The sequence below is a fragment of the Haliotis rufescens genome, unplaced genomic scaffold (assembly GCF_023055435.1).
Source record: "Haliotis rufescens isolate VD_foot unplaced genomic scaffold, xgHalRufe1.0.p SCAF_32, whole genome shotgun sequence".
NCBI classification, from domain to species: domain Eukaryota; kingdom Metazoa; phylum Mollusca; class Gastropoda; order Lepetellida; family Haliotidae; genus Haliotis; species Haliotis rufescens.
The window spans coordinates 1,799,177-1,810,616 of record NW_025964024.1 but is presented as its reverse complement, the minus strand read 5'-3'; positions in this window follow the sequence as shown (position 1 = coordinate 1,810,616).

The following is an 11,440-nucleotide window of genomic DNA, read 5'->3' as shown; positions in this document are numbered from 1 at the left end:
ATGTGGATCGGGTGGCAACAATGAGAGGTGAGTAGGGACATCTCTGTGAGGACTGACGCTCAGTTTCACAAAGACGCCCCAGTGCGAAAACTGCCGCCCGTAGGAAATTACAGTCGGAGCGCTACGGTTGCTTTGTGTCCTGAGGCTCTGGCCTTCACATGTGGTCGGGGGCACGGGTGGCCCAGTCGTCTAAGTCGCCGCGATTCGCTGTGCAGAGTTGCGTCCCTTTGGCACGCAAGAAACCTATGATTGTGGGTTCGAATCCCGGTTCGCCCCGATTATGTTTCTAGGTTTGTCAGCACCATACCCGTGCTCGTGGGTTTCACCGAAGTGGTAAACGTCTGAGACCTGCATCACTTCGGGCTTTCCTCCCACATTAAGCTGACACGCCGTGATATAACTGGAATACTGTTAAAAACGGCGTAAAACCAAACTCACTCACTCATTCACATGAGGTCACTAAACATCTGTTCACGTTCATTGTCGGCATTGTGGCCATCCGATACCCAAATCAGACGCTAAATGCAAGAATGATTTTTGGATCCGTGGTGCCGACGGCAGGTCTTTAAATAGAAACATTTCGGACTGGGGCTTACCACGATGAAAGGGAGATGGCAACAAACTAAATAATCTTTCACATACATGCCGACATATTTTGTTGTTTTATAATAAATATATTTAAAAAAACGCTTAATCACTAGATCTATGTCACAGGTCATTCCCCGTGAAGATCCGGGTTACAATTGTCTTAAGCAACCATGCTTGTCGTACGAGTGAGTGAGTGAGCATGGTTTTACGTCTCTTTTAGCAACATTCCAGGAATATCACGGCGACCAATGTGGGGAATCGAACCCGGGTCTTCGGCCTGACAAAACACCGCTTAAAACCAAAATCCTACACCACCGCTACGCTTGTCGCAAGAGGCGACTAACGGGATTGGATGGTGAGACTTGTTTACTTGGTTCATGCATTTCATCGTATCCCAATTGCGTAGATCTTGCTCATGGCGTCAGTCACTTGACTGTGTGATCCAAACTGATTTTTAGAGACCGCCGTCCTATAGGTGGACTATTACTGATGGTGTTAAAGAACAAACATCAAACAAATTAGAGGTTACTTGATCTTTCTCAGAGGGACCAGACACAACCGACTCAGACAAAAATATTTCATCTACCAGACAAGAACTGCGAGGTCAGTTAAGTGTGTTCCGAATGTAAGCCTACGAGACATCTCTATCGACGCCTCTATCAGCTCTTTGAGACGATCGCGATTTGATCAACTGGACGTGCACAGACAATACTCACACTAATATGTTAGACTAACCGTAAAGACAGCGAGTGTTTGTCAATTCAGGTGGTATCGGGAAGACCAGTCCGAGATGTCCATAAACACTCTGGGAGGGTATGTTCCGAATGTGTGTTTCTGAAAATGTCGAGTGTATGAGTATGGTTTTACGCCGCCTTTAGTAATAATCCAGCAATATCACGGCGGAGTCACCATAAATTGGCTTCACACATTGTACCCATGTAGGGAAACGAACCTGGGTCTTCGATGTGACGAGCGAACGCTTTAACCACTAGGCTACCAGACCCTGAACACGTTGATGTGACGTTAAATATTAACTCACTCACTGAAAACGTCGAATGGTATGTTCTACAAATGACAGTTTTTGGACTAACATTGACGTAACATACTGGATGATGAGTGAAAGTGACGACAATGACAACATAAAGTTGTAACGACAGCATGGCGGTAACTACCCCAAGGACATAAATGGTGACCGATGATACAGAAAGTTTTGTTTGTTTGATATCTTTGTTTATTTAACGCCGCACTCAGCAATATTCCAGCTATATGACGGTGGTCTGTTAAAAATCTAGTCTGGACCAGACAATCCCGTGACTGGTATCATGAGTATCGATCCACACAATTGGAATACGATATGCATCAACAAAGTCAGCAAGCCTTTCAACCCGATCCCGTTAGTCGCCTCTTACTGAAAGTAATGACGATGACTCCATGCAGGGGTGACGATAATCTTGCTTATTCACGAAGGTCACTGTAGTGACGAGATCGACACAGTGACGATAACTTTCCTTATTCCCGAAGGGCGCTAGGGTGACGACATCGACGCAGTGACGATAATCCTACTGCTACCCGAATGGTGCTGTAGTGACGACATCGACACAGTAACAATTATTTTACTCCTACCAGAATGGCGCTGTAGTGACGACATCGACACAGTGACGATAATCTTACTTGAACACGAATGGCACTGTAGTGACGAAACCGACACAGTGACGAAAATCCTACTTCTACATGAATGGCGCTGTGGTCACGAAACCGACACCGTGACGACAATCTTACTTCCACACGAATGGCAAAGTAGTGACGACATCGACTCAGTGACGATAATCTTACCTCTACCCGAAGGGCGCTACAGTGACGACATCGACTCAGTGACGATAGTCTTACTTCTACCCAAAGGGCGCTCTAGTGACGACATCGACACAGTGACGATACCCTTTCTACTACCTGAATGGCGCTGTGGTGACGACATCGACACAGTGACGATAGTCTTACTTCTACCTGAATGGCGCTGTAGTGACGACACCGACACAGTGACGATAATCTTGCTTGAACACGAACGGCACTGTAGTGACGAAACCGACACAGTGACGATGATCTTACTTCTACATGAATGGCGCTGTAGTGACGAAACCGACGCGGTGACTACAATCTTACTTCTACACAAATGGCACTGTAGTGACGACATCGACACAGTGACGATAATCTTACTTCTACCCAAAGGGCGCTAAAGTGACGACACCGACACAGTGACGATAGTCATACTTCTGTCCGAAGGGCACTTTAGTGACGACATCGACACAGTGACAATAATCTTACTTGAACACGAATGGCACTGTAGTGACGACATCGACACAATGACGATAATCTTACTTCTACTCGACGGGCGCTGTAGTGACGAAACCGACGCGGTGACTACAATCTCACTTCTCCACGAATGGCACTGTAGTGACGACATCGACACAGTGACGATAATCTTACTTCTACCCAAAGGGCGCTATAGTGACGACATCGACACAGTGACAATAATCTTACTTGAACACGAATGGCACTGTAGTGACGACATCGACACAATGACGATAATCTTACTTCTACTCGACGGGCGCTGTAGTGACGAAACCGACGCGGTGACTACAATCTCACTTCTACACGAATGGCACTGTAGTGACGACATCGACACAGTGACGATAATCTTACTTCTACTCGAAGGGCGCTGGAGTGACGAAACCGACGCGGTGACTACAATCTTACTTCTACACGATCGTCACGATATGGCTGAAATATTGCCGATGTGACGTAAAGCATTAACTCACTCACTCACTCACTTCTACACGAATGGCACTGTAGTGACGACATCGACACAGTGACGATAATCTTACTTCTACCCAAAGGGCGCTATAGTGACGACATCGACACAGTGACAATAATCTTACTTGAACACGAATGGCACTGTAGTGACGACATCGACACAATGACGATAATCTTACTTCTACTCGACGGGCGCTGTAGTGACGAAACCGACGCGGTGACTACAATCTCACTTCTACACGAATGGCACTGTAGTGACGACATCGACACAGTGACGATTATCTTACTTCTACTCGAAGGGCGCTGGAGTGACGAAACCGACGCGGCGACTACAATCTTACTTCTACACGATCGTCACGATATGGCTGAAATATTGCCGATGTGACGTAAAGCATCAACTCACTCACTCACTCACTTCTACACGAATGGCACTGTAGTGACGACATCGACACAGTGACGATAATCTTACTCCTACCCGAAGGGCGCTACAGTGACGACATGGACACTGTGACGATAATCTTACATATATCCGAAGGGCGCTATAGTGACGACACCGACACAGTGACGAAAATCCTACTTCTACCTGAATGGCACTGTGGTGACAACATTGACACAGTGACGATAGTCTTACTTCTATCGAATGGCACTGTGGTGACAACATTGACACAGTGACGATAGTCTTACTTCTATCGAATGGCACTGTGGTGACAACATTGACAGTGACGATAGTCTTACTTCTACCCGAATGGCGCTGTAGTGACGATACCGACTCAGTGATGATGACCTGAGACGTCATATGCTGACAATTGGGCGATGATATAGACGACATTCCGCAACGTCATAAAGAAACTACGACGTTATACAACTACAAAGAAAGACGATTACGATAAAGACACGACCTGATGGAGTAACGTGTAGGACTACCAAGAATTTACGAAATGACGACAACACCATGAATATACCCCGACTAGCCTACCTTGACTACGGCGACGGCAACCATCACAGCATACATTAGTATCAACCACAACAAATGCCACAAGTATATTTAGACCACCTCTACAGAGACGACGACGACGGCCTCGACTACATCATCGCCAGCTATCATGATCGACACTTAAAGAAGTGACAACCCAACAACGACATACAGCTTCAACAACCACGACATGAGGTGCATCAGTTCGACTGATAACCCGTTTGGAGGATGTGCTCATGAACGTTCATGTCACCTATTCAGAAACTATTTTTCGATACCAGGGGCATCTGACACGCTGTGAAGATACAGCTTTGACTCTCATAGTAAGTATTGAGAGGGCGCCGACAGTAACATCACCACGACGTGCTTTGCATCGAGCTCGAGGCCGTGAGAAGATGGTAGGACTTGATAATGAGGACAGGGCTAATGTACAATTAGGCAATCTTTCAATTACGTCTTCTGGGAGAGTTAGATCAATTACATCTTTTCGGACGATTAAAGGTTCAAGCTTAGAAGTTTGCCTTTGATCTTGGTCCTGCTTGATATCCAGAGCATAGTTCAAATATAATATTTGATTCCTGCCATTGTGTGACGATATCGTTAAACGAAGGATCACGGATTAAATCACGGAATAAATCTAGGAACAAATCAGTATTTAATATCATTAAAATGTCGCTGCGAACGAGAATCCGCGACCCAGACGGTAATCCGATTAAAGGCCAGGTTATGGACAAACTAAAACAAACGACACACTGTATTGGGCGGTGATGCACGATAATTCTCTGCGTTATCCTAAAAACAATCTCATTAAACTCAGATTTTACTCTAGTACGATAACTCTCTCCGCGATTCTCTAAACACAAAGGAATGCAGTTTGAATGTGTTCGTTCGTGAGTTCGTGAGTTCGTTCGTGAGTTCGTTCGTGAGTTCGTGAGTTCGTGAGTTCGTGAGTGAGTTTGTGAGTTCGTGAGTTCGTGAGTGAAAGTTTAGCAACGCCACTGTAAGTCATGTTTTAGCTACATCACGTCAGACGAGGTAAACCAGTGACCGAAAGTATGAACAACTGCCCGTGCAACAGGGGCTCGAACCTGTCTGCCCTTTTCAATCTGTTCTCACGTAAGCATAAGCTACGAGGACCGATTTTGACCCAAAATCTCCACAAGAGGCAGACCGAGAACATAGCGAATAATGTATCGAAATGCGAACAGGGCCAGTTGTGAAGTGACAACCAAGTCACGTCACAAAATATTATGACGTCATGGTAAACCTACAGGCCGTACACTTCGGCGCAATGATGACAAGATAGAGGTTATTACGCGAGTGTGTTTTGGGATGGTATATATCCTGTATTATAGTTTAAATAGATAGAATTATCACCAAACCGCCCTGTTATCAGAAATGAGCGGACCACTTTAACTTGATAATGTCCTCATATTGCTTGATGACGGGCCATTATCACTCGTATTGTTAGGTGACGTCATAGGGATAGGGGTAGGGATAGGTGACGTCACGTTCAACAGTGACATCATCTGGTTTGTTCTATGACGTTATTTGTAAACGTTGGTCAGTGACATTCGTGCTGATTGCAGTAAATGTTTCAAAACCGATACTGTTGTTTCTTTTTATTTGATAACAAATTCTATCTATTTTTGCTATAATAACGATAACGCTATTTTTCACGGTATTATCATTTAGCGAGCCTAAATATATAGAGGTTATCACGCTAGTGTAGTTTGGGATGGTAAATATCCTGTATTAGGAATAAACATTGTAATTAGCGAACCTGGGAGAGGTAAATACATCGTGTTTATTTCTAAAACAGGATATTTACCATCCCCAAACACACAAGCGTGATGACTTCTTTATAATATAATGTCATTCTTCAATTCTGTGCTCGAAAATCTCTTTCCATCTCTCACAAACATCACCTAAACATTGCATTTTTTTCCTGGAATGTGCGCATTAATATATATCACGCCAGAGGGTAAGTGATATGTCAGTCGGACAGTGACAGTAGCGAATATAGTTCAAACAGAAACCTGTTTCTTATACAGTGGCGTAACTACATATTGCCTACACAAATTGATTTTACTTGCCATTCGCGGCAATCCATCGGTCTGTCCGATAGAGTAACTGCCCTTTATCAAGGGAAGCTACTCTAACCCCAGTCTATGAAACGTAACGGCCACTGTCAGACGTTGTTGACAGTCGGCCTGTCCTGTCATAACGTTTGGAAGCGCACCAGATGTACACAGCGACAAAACGAATCAAGGTAACAATTCGAACATATTTCGGTAAAACCCAACTGTTTTAGTTCGGGGTAGCTCCAAGCCGCAGAGGTCTACCAGTACAGATATAGAAACTGATTCCGCCAGGCTTGTGTCCTCACTGAATTGTTTCGCAATTTATATCTGCAAAGTTGCCCAAACTTGTAGGGCGGTCGGGTAGCCTACGGGTTAAAGCGTTCATTCGTCACGCCGAAGACCCGGGTTCGATTCCCGACATGGGTACAATGTGTGAAGCCCATTTCTGGCGTCCCCCGCCGTGATATTGCTGGAATATTGCTAAAAGCGGCGTAAAACCATACTCACTCACTTACAAACTTGTAATATGCCTTAGCTACTTCACAGTTAGACACTGATTTTCAGTATATTAGACTATTCTTGTGATAATGATATCAATTATCCCAGTAGTTTCTCCAGATTCCCGATGGTTAATTCTGACTCGATCGCCGAATGACAAGGGCGACGCCATGTTTGTTTGTAAACACTAAAAGTAGTCCGTACTTGACCTTTGATATTTGCATCTCTATCAGCATAAGACCCTAACGGATATTATTTGTAAACGTTGGCTTTATCCTGCCCATTATATAATAAAGATTATTTTACGAGCATGTGCGTCATGCAGATGTTCGAAAAATCGATATGACACACATGCAAGTGTATTAAAACACTTCTGTGACGTCATTCTATTGTTTGAACGCTCCATTATTTTTCAGGAACGGATAGTTGTCAGTTATACATTATCCTGAACCAACATTTCAATTAATTTACACTTGGAATAGACTGAACTTTTTTATGTTTGCAAAGGGAATTTCAAAGGGATTCGAACCCGTATTGTTTATTTCAGGACGTCTAATTGCCGACCTCAGCTACGGCGGCACATGACAATACCGTGTGAAATTAACTTTTCAATATTTTTAAGTAGTTGCATATTCCTAAAAGCTAAAGACATAATATGTATATAATGTTGTGTTACAGCGGGTTACGTATAACAATGTTCATATTTAAAGCAATTAGATGAACATTTGACGAGAGAAAAAACACATCAAGTTACGTATTTATCCTTGTTCGGGGCTCTATAGTTCCTATTATACCCGTCAGCATGTATTTACAAAGTGCAAGCGAATGATAAAATACTAGTTTAGGACCCCATGAAATTACGAAGAGCCGTGTACCATGCATTGTAAATATCAGCTCGCGACGGAGCTTGGTGCACGTGCAACAGCGGCAGAGAACGTGTTCCTCGTGCATCATTGCAAGGGCGATTCACACAGTATTAATACAGTCTACAAAGAGGTCGGATTTATTTTTCAAATGCGTTCCATTGTTTTGTCAAAGTGTGAAACTGAAAGTAGGAATGTGTTTTAGAACTGATAACTCTCCACACCTTAAAAATAATGGGCCTCGGCTCCAGTATTTTAATGAATTGGCGAGTGCTTGGACATTCCCCTCTACATAATGTCTTAATTACCCATTATTTCTTAATTATTTTGAGCGCCCCTACAGAAAAAATGCACTGATCACGATCGCCGTCTCAGTATCCCACAATTGTCAAATGACGTCATTAATCTTACGCTATGACGTTTTTTGTAGTGTGACGTCATTCCGATCGGCACAATAAGAATCGAAAGGCGTCAATAATACAATAATTTTTTAATTTGACGTTTACACGATATACGGCTTTTCCATTGGACGAGAGGTCAGTCACATGACCGCGAAGTTGACGTTCATAAGTGTATGAACGACACAATTTGACGTTCATACGTTTTTCACGAGACCGTGTTCTTGAAATGACGTAAACACTGACGGACTACTTCCACATTCATGGGGAAACCCCTGGGAATTCCCTAGCACGAAAAGATACATTAGCATTATATCTGATCATTTAGAACCTTTTATCCTGGTCTCAGCATTTCAGTATACATTGAGAAACGTAAGAGAGCTTGACTGCATGCTTGTTCACGATTTTCCTCGCTACGGCCCATCCTAATGAACAAACGAAAAAATGCACATCCAAACTATCGTCAGTATCGACTCGATCTGTGTCTAGGCTGACAGTGACCGTCTCCAGCAATCTACGAATTTACCTTGGTGCCTGTTTGACGCATCTTTAATCACCTTTCAATAATCGGTCAGTTGATCAATTATGACTAACACATGTAAACGCCACAGGTTCATTAACAACTTCGGAAATCCTCCCGTCACGTTTATCGTGTCGGCCATTTTGACGTCTTGTACTTGATGTAATTTATGTATTACGACGCGCTGTCATTGTGACTGACTTACTGAGGTAGTTCATTACAGACCTTTCTCATCTAATGGGGATATTATATGAACACATGTGTTGCGTAAGATGTTTCTGAAGAGCAAGTTGTGCATCCATACACTCATGTCACCTCTCTTTTCGGGGATCTATTTTATTCCGCGATATTGCTGGTTGTTGTTTGGCTGTCAGTGTAAACATGAAGTCACACGTGCTAAATAAAATTGTGTTTAGATCTTGGCCTACGTCCTTTGAGGAAAGAAATTGTGATAAAAAATTATAAGAATTGACTTTCACTTTGTGTGAGTTCATTGGAGTATGAACCTGCATAGAGTGAGGGCCAAACATTGTATGAACGTCGTCGCAAGCTCCGACGTTCATACAGTTTGGCCCTCACTCTATGCAGGTTCATACTCCAATGAACTCACACAAAGTGAAGGTCAATTCTTAAATGGTGTGCGTGAAGTGATATTTGCACTGATCCACACACGATTTTTATGAAATCGGTTATTTCTAACCTATGGGAAATAATTAGCATAACACCACTGCCACAATTTACATATCAAGTGACGGGACTATTCTCTTGTTTGTGAACAAACGGGTTTATTCTGAAATCAGAGGAGACGGGCCTATGGAGGCTTTTCAGTGCACTTTACAGACTGTTTTGTACGCTTATATAAATATGTGCTACTACAACTGCGACAGTGAGGACTAGGACAATAGATCTTTTACATCAAAGTGCGCCGTCATATAGCTGGAATATTGCTAAGTGCGGCGTTAAAAAAAATAAAAAAAGACAACACAAACAAAACATCAAAGTACGAATATAGCTAGCCCGTCATATGGCTTCGATGACACACCTCACGGGAACTGTACAACCAAAGTAAAGAAAGGATAAATGCGCAAATGAAAATAGTTTTTCACGTTTTATTATATCATCTCAAAGACAGTTGACCATCTATGACACATGTTTATCTAAATGTGTAGACGTTTCGAAAATGTAACTCATGAAAAACATGAAATTTGTTGATTTTGTTTGTTTAGCTTGCTGTTTAACGCCGCACTCTGCAATAATCCACCAATATGACGGCAGTCTGTAAATAATCGAGCCTGGGCCAGGCAATCCAGTGATTGATATCATGATCATCAATCCCCGCAATTGGGATACGATGACAAGCATCAACCAAGTCAGCGAGACTGACCACCGGATCCCGATGGGCTGGTGAAGACCTATTCTAACCCGGATTTTCACGGGTCGACAATTGTTGAATGGACTGTCAGGCGTTGTATAGGTTCAACACAAGGAACTCTGGGTAGGCAGATCCAGTGATTGATAGCATGAGCATCAATCCACGCAATTGGGATACGATGACATGCATCAACCAAGTCAGCGAGACTGACCACCCGATCCCGATGGGCTGGTGAAGACCTATTCTAACCCGGATTTTCACGGGTCGACAATTGTTGAATGGACTGTCAGGCGTTGTATAGGTTCAACACAAGGAACTCTGGGTAGGAGTCTCTGAGGGCCGACCACTTGATTTGTATGGGGTTTTACTAGACGGCAACTTGATAAATAAATGTTAACGAGTAATGATCAAAAGCATATCGGCCTATATGGTCACAATTGACCCTGTTCGAACTTTAGAGGCTAGAGAGATTATTTTTTATATCAAATAAAGTGAGTGACAAAAGTAGTTTTACCCCAGCAATCTATCTGTTATTGAAAGTGAAAGTTTTTCAATTTGATTATGACTATTTAACCATCACACATTCCTGCAACACTTTTTAAAAATTAATCCGTGGCTAGGTAAGTTTGTGTAAAAATAAATTCATTGAAACTTGGAGTTAGAAACGGATTTGCAACCACATGACACCTACCTTGTTTGAAACGTTGTAAATTTGACATTGAGTGTTGACTGAGCGCCAGTAGGTTCATTCCGCAAACTTAAGATATTTCTAACTGAAAATCAAACATGATAAAATCAACTGAGAGGTATAGTTTCTCTAGCTCCTCAATATATATCTACACATGTCTCCAAACGTTAAAAACTAGGAGGATTACTGAGGAAATATTTCATATCAGAAGGATGGGATTCTATGATCATCAAGAATTATCTGTCCAACTTTTTGAATGTATTAACCGTATTACCTGTGGTTTGAGAGTAAAAAGTGCAGCTACCAGCTTCAGTATCAGAGTGATTAGTGATGTCATTTGATTGTTACGTCATGGTAACGATGGAGGTACAGAAAACTGTCTGACTTTTCCAAGGTGCCGAATTTAAGAGTCAAGACTAACCTTGTACAGACTACCTTGTGTTTTATTGGCAACAAAATACGTTTTAAAGGAAATAAAACACCACAAAAATGGTTAAATTTGTCACATTATATTATCCGATCAGCAATAAGTAGGAATTAAATTTAAGTTGATATATTAATTTGGTTCAGTTTTATCACGTGACACGAAACAGTCCACAAATGCATTGTGGGGCCGAGCTAACATGTACGAGGTGCCTAAGTTCTGTG